Source organism: Eurosta solidaginis, chromosome 5 (assembly GCF_040869045.1).
Source record: "Eurosta solidaginis isolate ZX-2024a chromosome 5, ASM4086904v1, whole genome shotgun sequence".
NCBI lineage: Eukaryota > Metazoa > Arthropoda > Insecta > Diptera > Tephritidae > Eurosta > Eurosta solidaginis.
The window spans coordinates 161,234,120-161,255,660 of NC_090323.1; positions in this window are offsets into that span (position 1 = coordinate 161,234,120).

Here is a 21,541-nt window from a genome sequence, read left to right on the forward strand (position 1 = left end):
GGTGGTTGTTGCGCTCTGGTCCGAGGTGATCAAGTGAACCTGGTGGCAATAAAACTTCGTGTTGACCCTTACGATCTGGATGACTTGGTGCTAACTTTGGCGTTCGTTGTATTACGCTGCAGTGTACTGCTGGCCCTGGAGGCGGAGGTGGTGTTGGACGCTTATCCAAAGGTGGTGGTGTACGTCGTAAACGTAGAGAAAGGAATTTATCTTCGGATACCAAGTGTTTCTCATCAACAATTTGTTTAGTGCCGTCCGAATCCGAATCGGAATCACTAGAACTTTCTTCACTAGGTGTGACAGTAAAACGCCGACCTACTACTTCAACTGGATATTCTTTCCGTTGAGCTTGTGTCAACACAGCACAACCGTTGTAAGGTTTTTACCACCCAAAATAGACGAGTAAAACGAGGTTTGTCTGAATGAACTGGTCGGTACTTTGCGCTATCGACTCTCCTAATTTCTGGGCATTTTCCCGTTTCTTATTTTGGTAGTTGGGTGAAGGAATCGGCCTGCAATTCCTCGTTGCGGTCTTGTGGTTCTTCACAATACTCTCTTGAATATGTGCACAGCACGGCGAGGGTGTTTTGCGATGAGTTGAATATAGTCGGGGATGTGCAGTTGATGTAAGCAATAGTGTTAATGAAGCAGGAGCTGTGCTTGGCGCCTTTGCCTCTTTGGTTTATAAAATTTTCCGATTAACTGCGCAAAAGAAAAGACAACTCTTGCTTTTTCCCGGTCGGAAAAACGTGCTTTTTTTGCTTTCCTTTTTCTAAATTTTTCCACGTCTTCTTCGTTTTACTTGCGGCCGGAAACTCATGGCAAATTTTTTCGCTAGTGATCGCCGAATTTTTACTTCTTTTTTTCGATACTTTTGTATCGCAACTTTCGCCCCATCACCAGTCACTAGGTATGTTCGTACGAAGACGCTCCCAAGTGGACCGTAACCGTAGACTATAACAGTAGACCGTAACAGGACTTAAGTTGAAATTTTACTAAATTTGGAAATTAAAAGGCTTATATTTCATAAACTAAGAGTTTCCTAGAGTTGCGGATGATAATTTTGTGATTTCTAGGACCCCCGCCACCCCTCGAAAAAAAGAAAAGTTGGAAAATCGTGGCACCTTATTCTAAATATTCCCCTTGAATTTACTATAATGGAATTCTTACCATGAAAATTGCTCTATCAATAGCAATAGTAGCAGAACAATGACATTTCACTTGGGAGATAATTTAGGCGAGGCATTAAAAATGAAGTGTTGAATGTTCGGACAAACACATTGTCATTAATTTTTGATGAAACAACGCACTTATCAGAAAAAGACTGGTTTTAGTGTTTAGATATTTCGATCGGTATTCAATTATTATACAGTTGAAACTTTTAAGACGCTTCATTTTTAGTCTGAGCTCAAAACTCACACTTACTTAATCTAGGCTCTGGTATGAAGTTTAAACTGTGAGTGAAAATGCATAACACAATTGCTTAGTTTCATTTACGATTTCTTGAGTTTGACACAACGCAAATTTTTTAACCGTTGCTTACTAAAACCTAACTGCGCTCTACATTTTATTTCAGTGCCACCAAGCAAAACCAGGTTCACAACGTTAGATTGGTGAAAGACTGTTATGGTCCGCTTGGGATAGTCCCCTTTGGAACGCACCTAGTGGCTAGTGATGGCAAATAAAAGGTGCATGGCAATGTTAATCGAAAATGGACACTAGAGGTCGCCACGGCTTATGAATGATGATCTCTAAAAGGAAACACGCTGTTTCCGGAAAAAAGAGAAAAAAATTGATTATTCCGTGCGGTGGTGCACATTGTTTACTATATAGTTTGGCAGCTTAAGTAGAGGTTATGTTGCGAATAGAGTGGAAGGCAGTGGACTAGGCAGTCGAATGTCATATAATGAAGGAATGGTGTTCGGAGATTTTTTAAAGTTAAAAAAAAAAAAATGATAAAAGCTTTAATATAAATAAAACTATTGTTTTAATAACAACAAAAACGCCATATATATTCTGTATACATAAATTTGTAAGGATTATCTCACTTTAAAATTTGAATTAAATAATCTAAAGTTTTGTTTTGAGACTGAGTCGAGAACTGTGCGTGTGAATGTGCGAATTTTCACCGATCAGCTGTTAGTTGCGCTACTTGGTAAAATTTACAATGGTGGTGCATATCAGAAATACTGGTTGGTGGCTTAGAAGAACAAATAGGTGCCTAGAAAAAAAAAAGATCTTAAGTTCGTGAACTTGATCAAACTATATCAAACAGAAGTAATTTTTATTCAATAAATCAAAACCAAGTCGCCATTGCCATGGTTAAGTGAACGTAAGCTAATTTAAACACAGCTATGAAGACGCAAAGGCTAAAAAAAAACAGAAAAACGAATTACATTGGGGCTACTCTGATCCAATTTTAAATTATGATATGTTAAACCTTATGCTGTTGTATGTTTAATCAATTTAATTCAAGATTTATGCGGAGAAAATATGAAAACATATTTACATATGTACACATTTTGTTCGTGGAAAAGATTTATTGGCTTCAAATAAACGTCATAAACACTAAAAGGTATTATTTTCGTCGAAACAAAAATTAAGGTCGAAGAATCTTACCGATAATACGTAAGAAGGTTACACCGCCACTTCCATCCATGGAAATAAATCACAACCTGAACGTGATTCAGCATACACAGTAGACATTTGACACAAGTAGATATATATATTTTGTAAATTAACATAAACCGAAAGAAAAAATGCAGTCAGGAATAGACCGTTAAAATATATAAGTGTACTTAAGCATTTAAATAAAATTGTTTTTTTGGTGTGAATTTTAGTACTTAAGGCGGGGTTTTTTCCCTTTTGCGAATTTGTTTGCACATATGTAAGGATAGTACATACATATAAATTTGATGCACAGTGGCGCGTGTGGATTCATTCAGTGCACTACAGCCTAGCTCCATTGGAGCTCAGTTGCAGTTGATTTCAGTATTTAGATGCAATCTTTTTTTTTTTGCATTATCCTACGTAGTAGGATAGATGAACATTTTTTTTTTCCAACATTAGCTTTTTTGGTAATGGTTCCGAAAGTTTTTTTCTGAACCTTTAACGAAGCTTTGTTTTGAACACCTTCGAACTTTTAACGAAAATAAGTGAAGGGAGATAATAACATATTACATTTATTATTAATTTTCGATGATATGTTCGTGCTCACTGCTATACCAAATTCAAACATTTTTTTTTATTCAATTTAATGAACTCATGTTAGATTTTTGAAATAACATCATCTAAAATATACATAAATGTATGTACATGCAAAATCGTAGAAAGGGAAGTACATAAAATTATATGAACTGCAATTAATTTTTTTTTTGCATAAAATTTATTCTTCATACACTACGTACGTATATGACGCCTAGGGCGTGCTCATTTAAATATACTTAGATTATAAGGAAGCGCACTTTTGAAAGGCGAAAACTATGGCGTTGACGGCCAATAGGCATTGAACTTTTGCACCATCTATTTATGATTATCGAAACGTCAATATTTACGGCAACCCCAAATCGTAAAATTAAATTTAAGATCATTATTAAATTTAAAATTAAATGAAATAATTAAACGCATTGAAAACATACAAGTAACCTTTTTTTTTGCCCAGAATACTGTAGGAGTTTGACAACAATTGCAATTGTTTGAGAGCATAGTACATTTCAGGGATGCACCTTAACGTTAAGTAATCGTTTATCAAAAAATTTCCACCGTTTCCGTTGAAACACTTCGAAATATTATCGATAAAGAAATTATCAAGATTAATTGTATCTCGTTTTTAACCGAAACGAAAAGCTTTCGTTAACGTTAAAAACGTTAACAAAACCGTGATACTTTATGTTTGAATTGTGCTGGCAATGCTATAGCCATGGTGAAGCGGACATGCACACACAAACTCCATGTAATTTGTTTGTGTAATTCGTTGGTGGTAATGTCAAAAATACTCTGAGAAATGTTCATACTGTCAAAATTTATGAGAAAAGTTGCAATCAGCTTGGCTAATGCTTTCACCTTTAATGACTCCGCCATCAATCAGCTTTGCCAGCATAGTTTGAAATTAATAATCAACATAAACGATCTGATTTCGTTTTGATATGGCAGAAAACGAAACAAAATCATTTCGTTAATTTGACGTTTTTAACGTTAATAAACGAAACGAAATTACTTTGTTTCGTTTATTTACGTTAATTATCGTAACGAAATGATATCGGTTCGTTGGTTAAGCATGCCTGGTACATTTATAGCTAAATCCGCGAAAACAGAGAGCGGTTCTATTTAAAAGCTTAGAATTCATCCTTAACGTTTCCCTCTTACAAAAATTTTATATGTATTGTAACGAATGTTAGCAGCACTGAGCGATGCTATCGTCTCTTAGCCGATGCTAAGCAGTGACGTGAATTCATATCCATAGACCAATCATTATGTATCTACATAAACGAAACAATAATTGCATCTACACATATGTACCATGTACGTATACGAGCAGCGGAGAGTCAATGCACAAACACATGCATATATCTGAGATACTCCTATAAGTATGAAATGAGAAAAACTATAAAATTGTGCAATTGTAGTTACAGCTGAGAAGTTTAAGAGCTTCTGGACTAGTAGATTCTTGAAGCGCCTAGAAGATGCGAAGGTTGAAATCAAAGAGTATAAAAGGCGGCAATTGTAGAGGCACTGGAATTCAGTTTGATTTGAGATTTCGATTAAGACGCTATCTAGGGAGCAAGAGCAGTATTATTTTGAATAGAAGAGTTTCATTTGAGCTATCAATCAGTTGGTTATTAAGCAAGCTATTCGTTGCACAGTTTGAGTGTTATTGTGAATTACTTTAATAAAGGCCATTTTCCATTATTCAATATTGGAGTTATTTATTCAACAGTTTAGTGATACGAACTTAGCAAAAAGGCAAATAAGAGGATTTGCAGGCAAATTCGTTACAATTGGTGTCAGAAGAGGAATTGTTGAATAAATTCCGAAGATTGGGAATACAACAATGACATGGCAAAGTTCAGTGAATTGAAGATCCAGCAACTGAAGAAGGAGTTGGAGAGCCGTGGATTGAATACAAGCGGCGTTAAACTTGAACTTCAGGCACGGCTACGAGAGGCAATGGAAGCAGAAGGAATTGATGTGGAAGAGTATGACTTTCATCTTGATGGCGAGGAAATAACAAAAATGGAAGAAACACCGCAGACAATGGCGAAGACAGACCTGAACATGATATTGGCTGCAATATCGGTACAAATGTCCGAAATGTCATCACAAATATCTACCAACATGTCATCACAAGTAGAATCGCAGGAGAACCGTATAACATCTAAGATAGAAGCACAAGAGGAGCGCTTATCATTGCAGGTGGCGCAAATGTCTTCGCGGTTGGAAGCACAGGAGGCAAGGGTAACATCAAAGCTGGAAGCTCAGGATACAAAAATTGTGCAGCTCGAGGACAAACTTGATGCTGAGATAGAAGCTTTGAGAGGTCGTATACAGGAGTTGCAATTAAATCGCCTAACAGTTTCAGCGAGTAATCCAAAGGTAAAGACACCATCCATTGACGGTTCTGTTCCTATCCAGGTCTTTAAGCTACAGTTTGAGAAGACCGCAACAGTGAACAACTGGAATGCTGAAGATAAAGTTGCTGCACTCTTCGTAGCATTAAAAGGACCAGCTGCCGAAATCTTACAGACTATTCCAGAGTACGAACGGAACAGCTATGAAGCATTGATGGCCGCTGTCGAGAGACGTTATGGAAGCGAGCATAGAAAACAGATATTCCAAATTGAGTTGCAAAACCATCACCAAAAAGCGAATGAGACTTTGCAGGTGTTTGCCTCGGATGTTGAAAGGTTGGCACATTTGGTAAATGCGGACGCACCCGTGGAGTACACCGAGAGGGTAAAAATCCAGAGTTTTATAAATGGCATACGGGACGTGGAAACGAAACGAGCTACATACGCAAGCCCAAAGCAAACATTTGCTGAAACGGTATCACATGCATTGGCTCAGGAAACGGCCTCACTATTGAGTAAACCAGCATACAAAGCTCATCGTGTGGAAGTGGAAAAACCAGATTGGGTAGACACAATTTTGGAAGCACTGAAGGGATCACAACAGAAAAATGCCGAAGATATCAAATGTTTCAAATGCGGGAAGTCCGGTCACATTGCCCGTCATTGCGATCTCGATCCTAGTAGTTCCAACAATGTGGATGGCCGTAAACGTAAAGGCCCAGACCTCAAAAAAAAGGACCAAATTTTAGTTTTATTTTATATTGGTATACAAACCATTCGGCAAGTTACTAGAGTATCGTGTTTGTTGTAAAAAGCGAAAATTGTAGAATGTTTCAGGGGTGTCCTATATAAAATTTTAATAAAGGAGACACTTGGCTTTAGTTCAAACTGCACAAACAAAAATAAAATGTACCTTTAGGCATAAAATTTTCAAATTTTTAGGATAAGACTATGTCTTGTTATGGTTTCGCAACTCTGATAGAGCAGTAAGGAAGGCAGTCGGCATGATCTGGTGGTGCACAGTGGCTAGTCATGTCGGCTGGGCGGGGTCCTTGCCAACCTTACTGTTCCTGCGCCATAACAAAAAAACGTTCCTATCATGTCTTTAAAAAAAAATGACAAAAAGCGCAGATCGAATTCAAAACGCTTATAAATTCAAATTAAAACAACATCCGGCCGAACCGGATGTCACGGACAGACCGTTACCACATTCAAAATTTAAAAATTCAAAAAAGCTAAACAAAAACTATATGACGCAAAAAAAATTTACCGAACCGGACATGGCCGGTTACTAACGCTGAAAGTAAAAAAAAAAAGCTGAAAAATTAAAGTAAAGAAGGAAAAACAAAAAGGGCCGAATATATTTAGCGGGCGCCGCGGGTGTTGTTGCGACGCCCGGTGCTTTTTCCCACCCTCAAAAACCATGGCCACCGACGCACCTAATTTTCGGTGGCCCCTTACCTGTATTCCCTACGTGCCTTCTAAATCAATAAGGACGTCAGCATTCCCATTTATAAACTTTATTAATTACAATTCATTTTTCTTTTTAAGAAAATCAATAATACAATTTTTGCCTGTTTTGCTTAATTAATATAACCCTACAGCTCATGGAAGCAATTCTTATGTTTATACTGTAACGTTTGCCTTTTTGCTAAGTTCGTATCACTAAACTATTGAATAAATAACTCCAATATTGAATAATGGAAAATGGCCTTTATTAAAGTAATTCACAATAACACTCAAACTGTGCAACGAATAGCTTGCTTAATAACCAACTGATTGATAGCTCAAATGAAACTCTACTATTAAAAATAATACTGCTCTTGCTCGCTAGATAGCGTCTTAATCGAAATCTCAAATCAAACTGAATTCCAGTGTCTCTACAATTGCCGCCTTTTATACTCTTTGATTTCAACCTTCGCATCTTCTAGGCGCTTCCAGAATCTACTAGTCCATCAGCTCTCAAACTTCTCAGCTGTAACTACAATTGCACAATTTTATAGTTTTTCTCATTGCATACTTATAGGAGTATCTCATTTATTTATATTTATTCAACAGTTTAGTGATACGAACTTAGCAAAAAGGCAAATAAGAGGATTTGCAGGCAAATTCGTTACAATTGGTGTCAGAAGAGGAATTGTTGAATAAATTCCGAAGATTGGGAATACAACAATGACATGGCAAAGTTCAGTGAATTGAAGATCCAGCAACTGAAGAAGGAGTTGGAGAGCCGTGGATTGAATACAAGCGGCGTTAAACTTGAACTTCAGGCACGGCTACGAGAGGCAATGGAAGCAGAAGGAATTGATGTGGAAGAGTATGACTTTCATCTTGATGGCGAGGAAATAACAAAAATGGAAGAAACACCGCAGACAATGGCGAACACAGACCTGAACATGATATTGGCTGCAATATCGGTACAAATGTCCGAAATGTCATCACAAATATCTACCAACATGTCATCACAAGTAGAATCGCAGGAGAACCGTATAACATCTAAGATAGAAGCACAAGAGGAGCGCTTATCATTGCAGGTGGCGCAAATGTCTTCGCGGTTGGAAGCACAGGAGGCAAGGGTAACATCAAAGCTGGAAGGTCAGGATACAAAAATTGTGCAGCTCGAGGACAAACTTGATGCTGAGATAGAAGCTTTGAGAGGTCGTATACAGGAGTTGCAATTAAATCGCCTAACAGTTTCAGCGAGTAATCCAAAGGTAAAGACACCGTCCATTGACGGTTCTGTTCCTATCCAGGACTTTAAGCTACAGTTTGAGAAGACCGCAACAGTGAACAACTGGAATGCTGAAGATAAAGTTGCTGCACTCTTCGTGGCATTAAAAGGACCAGCTGCCGAAATCTTACAGACTATTCCAGAGTACGAACGGAACAGCTATGAAGCATTGATGGCCGCTGTCGAGAGACGTTATGGAAGCGAGCATAGAAAACAGATATTCCAAATTGAGTTGCAAAACCATCACCAAAAAGCGAATGAGACTTTGCAGGTGTTTGCCTCGGATGTTGAAAGGTTGGCACATTTGGTAAATGCGGACGCACCCGTGGAGTACACCGAGAGGGTAAAAATCCAGAGTTTTATAAATGGCATACGGGACGTGGAAACGAAACGAGCTACATACGCAAGCCCAAAGCAAACATTTGCTGAAACGGTATCACATGCATTGGCTCACGAAACGGCCTCACTATTGAGTAAACCAGCATACAAAGCTCATCGTGTGGAAGTGGAAAAACCAGATTGGGTATACACAATTTTGGAAGCACTGAAGGGATCACAACAGAAAAATGCCGAAGATATCAAATGTTTCAAATGCGGGAAGTCCGGTCACATTGCCCGTCATTGCGATCTCGATCCTAGTAGTTCCAACAATGTGGATGGCCGTAAACGTAAAGGCCCAGACCTCAAAAAAAAGGACCAAATTTTAGTTTTATTTTATATTGGTATACAAACCATTCGGCAAGTTACTAGAGTATCGTATTTGTTGTAAAAAGCGAAAATTGTAGAATGTTTCAGGGGTGTCCTATATAAAATTTTAATAAAGGAGACACTTGGCTTTAGTTCAAACTGCACAAACAAAAATAAAATGTACCTTTAGGCATAAAATTTTCAAATTTTTAGGATAAGACTATGTCTTGTTATGGTTTCGCAACTCTGATAGAGCAGTAAGGAAGGCAGTCGGCATGATCTGGTGGTGCACAGTGGCTAGTCATGTCGGCTGGGCGGGGTCCTTGCCAACCTTACTGTTCCTGCGCCATAACAAAAAAAAGTTCCTATCATGTCTTTAAAAAAAAATGACAAAAAGCGCAGATCGAATTCAAAACGCTTATAAATTCAAATTAAAACAACATCCGTCCGAACCGGATGTCACGGACAGACCGTTACCACATTCAAAATTTAAAAATTCAAAAAAGCTAAACAAAAACTATATGACGCAAAAAAAATTTACCGAACCGGACATGGCCGGTTACTAACGCTGAAAGTAAAAAAAAAAGCTGAAAAATTAAAGTAAAGAAGGAAAAACAAAAAGGGCCGAATATATTTAGCGGGCGCCGCGGGTGTTGTTGCGACGCCAGGTGCTTTTTCCAACCCTCAAAAACCATGGCCACCGACGCACCTAATTTTCGGTGGCCCCTTACCTGTATTCTCTACGTGGCTTCTAAATCAATAAGGACGTCAGCATTCCCATTTATAAACTTTATTAATTACAATTCATTTTTCTTTTTAAGAAAATCAATAATACAATTTTTGTCTGTTTTGCTTAATTAATATAACCCTACAGCTCATGGAAGCAATTCTTATGTTTATACTGTAACGTTTGCCTTTTTGCTAAGTTCGTATCACTAAACTATTGAATAAATAACTCCAATATTGAATAATGGAAAATGGCCTTTATTAAAGTAATTCACAATAACACTCAAACTGTGCAACGAATAGCTTGCTTAATAACCAACTGATTGATAGCTCAAATGAAACTCTACTATTCAAAATAATACTGCTCTTGCTCGCTAGATAGCGTCTTAATCGAAATCTCAAATCAAACTGAATTCCACTGCCTCTACAATTGCCGCCTTTTATACTCTTTGATTTCAACCTTCGCATCTTCTAGGCGCTTCCAGAATCTACTAGTCCATCAGCTCTCAAACTTCTCAGCTGTAACTACAATTGCACAATTTTATAGTTTTTCTCATTGCATACTTATAGGAGTATCTCAGATATATGCATGTGTTTGTGCATTGACTCTCCGCTGCTCGTATACGTACATGGTACATATGTGTAGACGCAATTATTGTTTCGTTTATGTAGATACATAATGATTGATCTATGGATGTGAATTCACGTCACTGCTTAGCATCGGCTTAGAGACGATAGCATCGCTCAGTGCTGCTAACATTCATTACACTGCCCTCCACCTAAGTCTGATCGTCCCGATCAGACAAATCTCCCGATCTAAACGTCGCTTGCATCTCCAAATGTACCACTCTTCTACTCCGTGGTTTCTCAATGCTTTGTATGCAGTAGATGGTATCACTGATCTTCTTCACAACCTTGTACGGGTCTTCCCAACTGCACCGAAATTTGGCTGGAACACCTTTCCGCCGGTGAGGGTTGTTTAACAGTACCAAATCTCCCGCCAAGAAACCTTCCGAATTAAAGTTCTTGTCATGCCAGTGTTTCATCTTACTACTCATTACCCTGGGTCGTTTCTTCACACTCTGTTGTTTGGCCAATGAACTACTTCGTAGAGCTTGCGCTGGACGGATTTGCTTTGCATAATCAGTATCGTTCCGACGCTTCACAACAGTAGTGTGCCTTGGCTTGAAACCACCCTTGCATTCTTTCTGCGAAATCTTTCCTTCGTTTTAGTACGTCCGTTAGAGCTTTTCAATGCCAGTGTTTCTCTCACAGGTACCTTCGGTTTTGATTTGTTTGGCCCGTTTGTTCCATCAACCTTTACCTTTGAATTTCGTGGCCTTCGTCGAGTCTTCTCCACCAGTACCCGATTACTGCTGAACCCTTTTTCCAAACTAAAGTTAATTGGTATGTCCTGGTTCTTATAGCGCATAATTTTTCTCCGCATATCGATCCTGATGTCATGGTCAACCAAGAAGTCCACTACCAATATGACTTCATCAACGATCTCCGCCACAACGAATTTGTATAAAATCATGACCTTCCCAATTAGGACTTCACATATCACTTCTCCCTGGACTTGGTTATACTCGCTTGTGACCGTACGCAACCTTGCTCCAGGTAATGACTTTACTCTCCTGTGGACCTAATCAGATCGAATCAAGGAATGAGATGCGCCCGTATCTACAGTCAGTACATGTTCTTTGCCATCCACATTCCCTCTGACGGTAAGACTGCTCGATTTTCTACCAATTTGCAACACAGATATCACAGGGCATTCAATAGCTGGATCTAGCTCTCGATATCTACCTCTTACTCGCTCTTGCTCATCTCCTCCAGCTTTGCGTTTACGGCCACCCACATTGTTGGAACTACTAGGATCGAGATCGCAATGACGGGCAATGTGACTGGACTTCCCGCATTTGAAACATTCGATAACTTCGGCATTTTTCTGTTGTGATCCCTTCAGTGCTTCCAAAATTGTGTCTACCCAATCTGGTCTTTCCACTTCCACACGATGAGCTTTGTATGCTGGTTTACTCAATAGTGAGGCCGTTTCCTGAGCCAATGCATGTGATACCGTTTCAGCAAATGTTTGCTTTGGGCTTGCGTATGTAGCTCGTTTCGTTTCCACGTCCCGTATGCCATTTATAAAACTGGATTTTTACCCTCTTGGTTTACTCCACGGGTGCGTCCGCATTTACCAAATATGCCAACCTTTCAACATCCGAGGCAAACTCCTGCAAAGTCTCATTCGCTCTTTGGTGACGGTTTTGCAACTCAATTTGGAATATCTGTTTTCTATACTCGCTTCCATAACGCCTCTCGACAGCGGCCATCAATGCTTCATAGCTGTTCCGTTCGTACTCTGGAATAGTCTGTAAGATTTCGGCAGCTGGTCCTTTCAATGCTACGAAGAGTGCAGCAACTTTATCTTCAGCATTCCAGTTGTTCACTGTTGCGGTCTTCTCAAACTGTAGCTTAAAGACCTGGAAAGGAACAGAACCGTCAAAGGATGGTGTCTTTACCTTTGGATTACTCGCTAAAACTGTTGGGCGATTTAATTGCAACTCCTGTATACGACCTCTCAAAGCTTCTATCTCAGCATCAATTTTGTCCTCGAGCTGCACAATTTTTGTATCCTGTGCTTCCAGCTTTGATGTTACCCTTGCTTCCTGTGCTTCCAACTGCGAAGACATTTGCGCCACTTGCAATGATAAGCGCTCCTCTTCTGCTTCCATCTCAGATGTTATACGGTTCTCCTGCGATTCTAGTTGTGATGACATGTTGGTAGATATTTGTGATGACATTTCGGACATTTGTGCCGATATTGCAGCCAATATCATGTTCAGGTCTGTGTTCCCCATTGTCTGCGGTGTTTCTTCCATTTTTGTTATTTCCTCGCCATCAAGATGAAAGTCATACTCTTCCACATCAATTCCTTCTGCTTCCATTGCCTCTCGTAGCCGTGCCTGAAGTTCAAGTTTAACGCCGCTTGTATTCAATCCACGGCTCTCCAACTCCTTCTTCAGTTGCTGGATCTTCACTGTTGTATTCCCAATCTTCGGAATTTATTCAACAATTCCTCTTCTGACACCAATTGTAACGAATTTGCCTGCAAATCCTCTTATTTGCCTTTTTACTAAGTTCGTATCACTAAACTGTTGAATAAATAACTCCAATATTGAATAATGGAAAATGGCCTTTATTAAAGTAATTCACAATAACACTCAAACTGTGCAACGAATAGCTTGCTTAATAAACAACTGATTGATAGCTCAAATGAAACTCTTCTATTCAAAATAATACAACTCTTGCTCGCTAGATAGCGTCTTAATCGAAATCTCAAATCAAACTGAATTCCAGTGCCTCTACAATTGCCGCCTTTTATACTCTTTGATTTCAACCTTCGCATCTTCTAGGCGCTTCAAGAATCTACTAGTCCAGAAGATCTCAAACTTCTCAGCTGTAACTACAATTGCACAATTTTATAGTTTTTCTCATTGCATACTTATAGGAGTATCTCAGATATATGCATGTGTTTGTGCATTGACTCTCCGCTGCTCGTATACGTACATGGTACATATGTGTAGACGCAATTATTGTTTCGTTTATGTAGATACATAATGATTGATCTATGGATGTGAATTCACGTCACTGGTTAGCATCGGCTTAGAGACGATAGCATCGCTCAGTGCTGCTAACATTCGTTACAATACATATAAAATTTTTGTAAGAGGGAAACGTTAAGGATGAATTCTAAGCTTATAAATATAACCGTTCTCTGTTTTGGCGGATTTAGCTATAAATGTACTATGCTCTCAAACAATTCAATTGTTGTCAAACTCCTACAGTATTCTTGAGAATGTTCAATGCATTTTACCTGCATCTGGGCAAAAAAAAAGGTTACTTGTATGTTTTCAATGCGTTTAATTATTTCATTTAATTTTAAATTTAATAATGATCTTAAATTTAATTTTCCGATTTGGGGTTGCCGTAAATATTGACGTTTCGATAATCATAAATAGATGGTGCAAAAGTTCAATGCCTATTAGCCGTCAACGCCATAGTTTTCACCTTTCAAAAATGCGCTTCCTTATAATCTAAGTATATTTAAATGAGCACGCCCTAGGCGTCATATACGTACGTAGTGTATGAAGAATAAATTTTATGCAAAAAAAATTAATTGCAGTTCATATAATTTTATGTACCTTTCTACGATTTTGCATGTACATACATTTATGTATATTTTAGATGATGTTATTTCAAAAATCTAACATGAGTTCATTAAATTGAATAAAAAAAATGTTTGAATTGGGTATAGCAGTGAGCACGAACATAGCATCGAAAATTAATAATAAATGTTTTATGTTATTATCTCCCTTCACTTATTTTCGTTAAAAGTTCGAAGGTGCTCAAAATAAAGCTTCGTTAAAGGTTCAGAAAAAAACTTTCGGAACCATTACCGAAAAAGCTAATGTTGGAAAAAAAGTGTTCATCTATCCTACTACGTATGATAATGCAAAAAAAGAAAAGATTGCATCTAAATACTGAAATCAACTGCAACTGAGCTCCAATAGAGCTAGGCTGTAGTGCACTGAATGAATCCACACGCGCCACTGTGCATCAAATTTATATGTGTGTACTATCCTTACATATGTGCAAACAAATTCGCAAAAGGGAAAAAACCCCGCCTTAAGTACTAAAATTCACACCAAAAAAACAATTTTATTTAAATGCTTAAGTACACTTACATATTTTAGTGGTCTATTCCTGACTTCATTTTTTCTTTTGATTTATGTTAATTTACAAAAAATATATATCTACTTGTGTCAAATGTCTACTGTGTATGACGGCCCATACATGATACAAAAACCATGCGCAAATATAAAACGACGAAATTGGTGCAAATGAAAATTTTGACATACACGGCACAAAAACACTGCGCAATATTCATTTTTAAAGTAGCGCGACAAATGAAACATGTGTTTTAATTGTGTAAAAAAGGCACTAATTGTATAAAAAATCACTATTTATTTTCCACAGTGCTGGTAATTCACGGTATAAGTCGAAAAACTCGCACCAGAAGCGTTTATTTTCCATTGTACTTATAAAATATATATTTTAATTGAAAGACCAGCTCAACTCCTTGCAGCACTGCGCAATATTCATTTTTCAACTAGCGCAACAAATGAAACATATGTTCTAATTGTATAAAAAATTATTTTGTATTATTAAATTTGTGTGAATTCCTGTTACAAGCTAGAGATGGTCCTTACGCCTTCGATATTAACATTTTTTAACAATAATTACTGATGTTATATTATCAGGAACCACAGGTAAACTGTGTAAGATTCACCATACACGAAGAAAAAAGCATGTGCAATATTTGCAGACATGCGTAAATATCAAAATCGTTTTGATTTTAGCGCAGTTCTCTGCGCAAATAGCGCAACCAGTGCACACACCGGTCAAATCCTTGTGCAAATTGGTAATTGGCACAAGGATACTTGAGCCGTGTAATAGGCGTATATGCCACTAAATACTTGGCGGCGACTCACCCGGTGTATGGTACTTACATAGCCGGCCAGAGTACGTACCGTGGGCCTCTGCCGGCGTGGTTACTGGTGACGTTGTTGTTACTGGTTAAGTTGTCGCGGTTGGTGGTTTTGGCGCGCGGCCTCGGCGCGCGATGTTGACGCTGTTGGTGGTGGTGGCGCGCAAAGTTCATGGTTGTACGCGGCTTTGGCGCGCAATGTTGACGCTGTTGGTGGTGCTAAATATTGATGGTGGCTACTGGTGGTGCTAAATATTGATGGTGGCTACTGGTGGTGGCTAAATATTGATGGTGGCTACTGGTGGTGTAGCTTATGAGGTGGCTGGCTTTTGCCGTTGCCTACGACGATTATTGTTACCACGACCATTTCCAATTTCACCCGACGTGCCCAGTCCAATAGTGCCTGTGACGGCACTTGGCCCGCCTCTTCCAAAACAGAAGTTAAATCTCGTACCTGCTTTCCCTTGCCGGGAATGAAGAAGGTATACGCAGTACTCAATTGTCGACACGACCAGTACGATCAATGCGATGTACGTAGTTTTCAGATGAATTTGGATAATCGTAATTGATGACGTATTGCAAATCTTCTACATCTGAACCACGAGAGGCAACATCAGTGGCAATTAAAATATTGGATTTGCCCTTGCGGAAGTCTTTCAATACTGAATCACGTTCAGGTTGTGATTTATTTCCATGAATGGAAGTGGCGGTGTAACCTTCTTACGTATTATCGGTAATTTTTCGACCTTAATTTTTGTTTCGACGAAAATAATACCTTTTAGTGTTTATGACGTTTATTTGAAGCCAATAAATCATTTCCTTGAACAATATGTGTACATATGTAAGTATGTTTTCATATTTTCTCCGCATAAATCTTGAATTAAATTGATTAAACATACAACAGCATAAGGTTTAACATATCATGATTTAAAATTGGATCAGAGTAGCCCCAATGTAATTCGGTTTTCTTTTTTTTTTTTTTTTTGAGCCTTTGCGTCTTCATAGCTGTGTTTAAATTAGCTTACGTGCACTTAACCATGGCAATGGCGACTTGGGTTTGATCTATTGAATAAAAAGTACTTCTATTTGATATAGTTTGATCAAGTTCACGAACTTAAGATCTTTTTTTTTCTAGGCACCTATTTGTTCTTCTAAGCCACCAACCAGTATTTCTGATATGCACCACCGCACCGAATAACCAATTTTTTTCTCTTTTTTCCGGAAACAGCGTGTTTCCTTTTAGAGATCATCATTCATCAGCCGTGGCGACCTCTAGTGTCCATTTTCGATTAACATTGCCATGAACCTTTTATTTGCCATCACTAGCGACTAGGTGCGTTCCAAAGGGGACTATTCCAAGTGGACCATAACAGTCTTTCACCAATCTAAAGCGCCAAATACACGACACGAACATTTCCGCGAACATTCCGCAATCTTGTTCGCAGCTTTGGCCATACACCATACGAACTTTTGGCCGAACATTAGTTCTCTTTCAGACAGCGATGAATACGGACAACAATTGTGCTGCAGCAATATTGCTCGCTGTTGCAATTAAGCCTAAAAAAAGAGAGAAGAAGTCGCATAATCATTATTCTTTTTAATTCTATAACAATAATCTTTGCTTTTTACTTGCCACAATGATGGCAAAGATTTATACATTTCAATAAATTCACCCAGAAATTTTTTATTGTCCATTTTACTTTTCCGCGCACGTCTTTTCCGTTCAGAAATTACTACGATTATGAGCTATTTCGCCATACACGCAAAATATTTTAATTTTTGGCGAACATTTGCGCGAACTGGCAAACACCACCATACACGACAGAAAAGGTCGCAGAAACATGACATAACGGGAATGTTCGCGGAAATGTTCTTGTCGTGTATTTGGCGCTTAACGTTGTGAACCTGGTTTTGCTTGGTTGGACTGAAATAAAATAGGGGGACTCATGATAGCATATAAACTTATAAGGTGTAAAATTATATCCATTTACACACGCGGTTATATGAACGCACCTAGTAATACTCTTGACAAACTTGATTGTTTTTCAGCTGTATTATTTCCAAAAAAATTTTGTTGATTGTTATACAAATTAAAAAATACCAAGATTAAGTGAAAAATCAAAACTAAAACGCCTTTACTTGCTGATGTTGGAGATTTTTGATGAAAATGCCGTCTGTAATGTCTGCAAGGTTGCATTCCTTTGAGTTTACCGCGTTTACACAATGAAATGTGCGCGTAAATTTATACAAATTGTGTAAATGATTTTTCATACAAAATTTGACAGCTCGTGCGTAAACTAGATAAATTTATACGTTTACACACTTTATAAGGCATTTATACGGTTACATGAGTCCCCCTAATGTATAGCGCAGTTAGGTTTTAGTAAGCAACGGTTAAAAAATTTGCTTTGTGGCAAACTCAATAAATCGTAAATGAAACTAAGCAATTGTGTTATGCTATTTTTATAGATGCTTTCATTTTCACTCACAGTTTAAACTTCATACCAGAGCCTAGATTCAGTAAGTGTGAGTTTTGAGCCCAGACTAAAAATGAAGCGTCTTAAAAGTTTCAACTGTATAATAATTGAATACCGATCGAAATATCTAAACACTAAAACCAGTCTTTTTCTGATAAGTGCGTTGTTTCATCAAATATTAAGCTGGAGTCATTGGTGCCGTTTGTCGTATCGCTGTAGCCGTATCCCTAACGTAATCAGCTGTTTATCGTTACGACGGTAAACTAAAACCCAATTGGTTGGCTACGATACGGTTACGACCTTGGCGGCACCAATAATCGATTGCATTGATTCTCATAAGGTTGGTCGAATCAGCTGTTAAAAGGTTACCGATACTGTTACCGATAAAGCACCAATGTCTCCAGCTTTAATGACAATGTGTTTGTCCGAACATTCAACACTTCATTTTTAATGCCTCGCCCAAATTATCTCTCAAGTGAAATGTCATTGTTCTGCTACTATTGCTATTGATAGAGCAATTTTCATGGTAAGAATTCCATTGGAGTAAATTGAAGGGGAATATTTAGAATAAGGTGCCACGATTTTCCAACTTTTCTTTTTTTCGAGGGGTGGCGGGGGTCCTAAAAATCACAAAATTATCATCCGCAACTCTAGGAAAATCTTAGTTTATGAAATATAAGCCTTTTAATTTCCAAATTTAGTAAAATTTCAACTTAAGTCCTGCACTTAAAATTCGGTTCGCACATGTCGATAGCGACATCAAAAGACGCATATTTGCGTCAAGATTCAGAATCCGAAAGCAGAAACTACATTTTTCATCTCGTTTAAAAGTTATTCGCGGAAAACCCGTCGGTACTATTGTCGCTTTTTTCGTTGTTGCAAATAAACAAACGAAAACAAATGAAGGTGGTGAATAGTAATGCCAGCTGCGTAACAATATCTTTTTATCTTGGTAGAACATTATAAGGTGGTGGCACGTCGACATAAATGCAAACAAACATACACTATCAACGTATTTTGTTTTGTAATCCTCTGAATAATTTGAAATTAATGTATTTAATCGGAGCAAGTGCAGAATACATACATTTGTCAAAAAAAAAAATTTAAAAATTGGACTGTATAGAGATTTTTATGCTGATTCCAACGGTAATTCTGCGTAGAACACCTTTCTGCATAGGCGGCCTTTGGCCGCGCTTATAAAATATAACCCTGGGCTACGCCATGCCAAGTCCAGGTGTGTGGTATAACCGTGGCTACCGCCACGGTGATGTCCTTCTGCGTAGTACACCCTTCTGCGCAACACCCCAAATAATTTTAGACTACAATTATGAAAAGTGTTTTACAAAAACAAAATACAATTGTTTTTGTTTTTATCGGCCTATTGATAAATGATTCAAGGTTTGATTCGAGCTCAAGGCCAGAACAATAATTTTTTCTAATGATAATTATTGTTATTTTTTAATTTTTCTAAATTTGAAAAATTGTATTTTGTTTTTGGAATAGTAAGTAGAAAATTTTTCAGACAATCTGCCATAGCTGCGCAGATAGATCCATTTCGAAAGGTGCTAAGCCTTCATCATCAGTACGCTTTAGGCATGCTGCGCTAACCATTTAGCTATACAGCGGTGGTTTGTTTGACTGGCAAATTTGCTACTTCTATTCCTTTTTTACCAACTATATTTATTCAGTGTTGCGCCATCTGGTTTCTACTTACTATTCCAAAAACAAAATACAATTTTTCAAATTTAGAAAATTTAAAAAATAACAATAATTATCATTAGAAAAAATTATTGTTCTGGCCTTGAGCTCGAATCGAACCTTGAATCATTTATCAATAGGCCGATAAAAACAAAAACAATTGTATTTTGTTTTTGTAAAACACTTTTAATAATTGTAGTCTAATATTATTTGGGGAGCTGCGCAGAAGGGTGTACTACGCAGAAGGACATCACCGTGGCGGTAGCCACGGTTATACCATACACCCGGACTTGGCATGGCGTAGCCCAGGGTTATTTTTTATAAGCGCGGCCGAAGGCCGCCTATGCAAAAAGGTGTTCTACGCAAAATTAACTTTGGAATCAGCATAAAAATCTCTATAAAGTCCAATTTTTTATTTTATTTTTTTTGACAAATGTATAAATTCTGCACTCGTTCCAATTAAATACATTAATTTCAAATTATTCAGAGAATTACAAAACAAAATACATTGATATTGGTGAATTTCGTTGATATGGTGAATTGTGTTTGTGACTTTCGTTTACTGAATACCGAAATCATCTCAAGTCACAAAAATTGTCTCTAAAGGAAAATCTCAAATTTAGAGACTTGAGATGAGACTGAATTACAGAATTCAGCCGATAGTGTATGTTTGTTTGCATTTATGTCGACGTGCCACCACCTTATAATGTTCTACCAAGATAAAAAGATATTGTTACGCAGCTGGCATTACTATTCACCACCTTCATTTGTTTTCGTTTGTTTAATTGCAACATCGAAAAAAGCGACAATAGTACCGACGGGTTTTCCGCAGATAATTTTTAAACGAGAAAAAAATGTAGTATCTGCTTTCGGATTCTGAATCTTGACGCAAATACGCGTCTTTTGATACCGCTATCGACATGTCCGACCCGAATTTTAAGTTAGGTTTTATTAAAGAACGGTTAAAAAATTTGCTTTGTGTCAAACTAAGTAAATCGTAAATAAAACTAAGCAGTGGTGTTAATGCTATTTTTATATATGTTTACTTTTTCTCTAAGACTGTTTTCATACAGACGGCTTATTGAATAATAAAGGCAGTTTTCTACATTAAGACGCTTATTGAGCTCCCTACAAAATTCGAATCTATAATTATTTCATTAGTAGCTAATCGAATGCCTAGTGAAGCCAAAAGCACAATGCAACTCTGTTGGGAGCGTTCAATTTCTTAGTTTTTGGTGTGTTCAGTGCTTAAAAATGTCATTTGTCAAAGTAAATGTCATTGCCTGCATGGCGGATTTGATACATCAACTTCCGGCGCAGTACGATTTTGACATTTGTCCATCGAATTTACAAAAACAAAATACATGGAATTCTTATTTATGTATGTAGGTATGTCACCATGCTGCCACCTTGTATCGTTCCGCCATGATTGTCTGTCATATAGCATTGTCATTTTATTCGCTTGACATTTCATCCTTCATACTAATAGAGTAGTTACTTTTGTGTGAAAGCAAAAAATTTACGATTTCATTAGAAGGTGAAATGAGATCATTAAGTTTCTGTGTGAAAACAGTATAACAGATTAAACTTCATACCAGAGCCTAGATTCAGTAAGTGTGAGTTGGAACTCAGACTAAAAACCAAGCGTCTTAAAAGTTTCAACTGTGTAATAATTGAATACCGATCGAAATATCTAACCACTAAAATAAGTCTTTTTTTCTGATAAGTCCGTTGTTCCATCAAAAATTAATGACATTCACCACTTCCCTTTTTAATGCCATGCCTAAATTATCTACCGGGTGAAATGTCATTGTTCTGCTTCATTTTATAGATAGAGCAATTTTCGTGGTAAGAATTCCATTGAAGCAAATTGAAAATTATATGTGGATAATAGATTTGCGGAAAATTTTATTAGCAGTATTTTGAATTTTTGTTTCAGTTTAAGTGAAAAAGAAATAAGCGTACTAAAACTGTGCTGAAAAAACCAAAATTGAGAAAAAGGGACCAGCGGACCATATGGGGTTGGAAGGGACCATTTTTGTTCCAAATGGTAAAAGTGGCAACCATGTTCTCAAATGCAAGCTTCCACATCAAAACA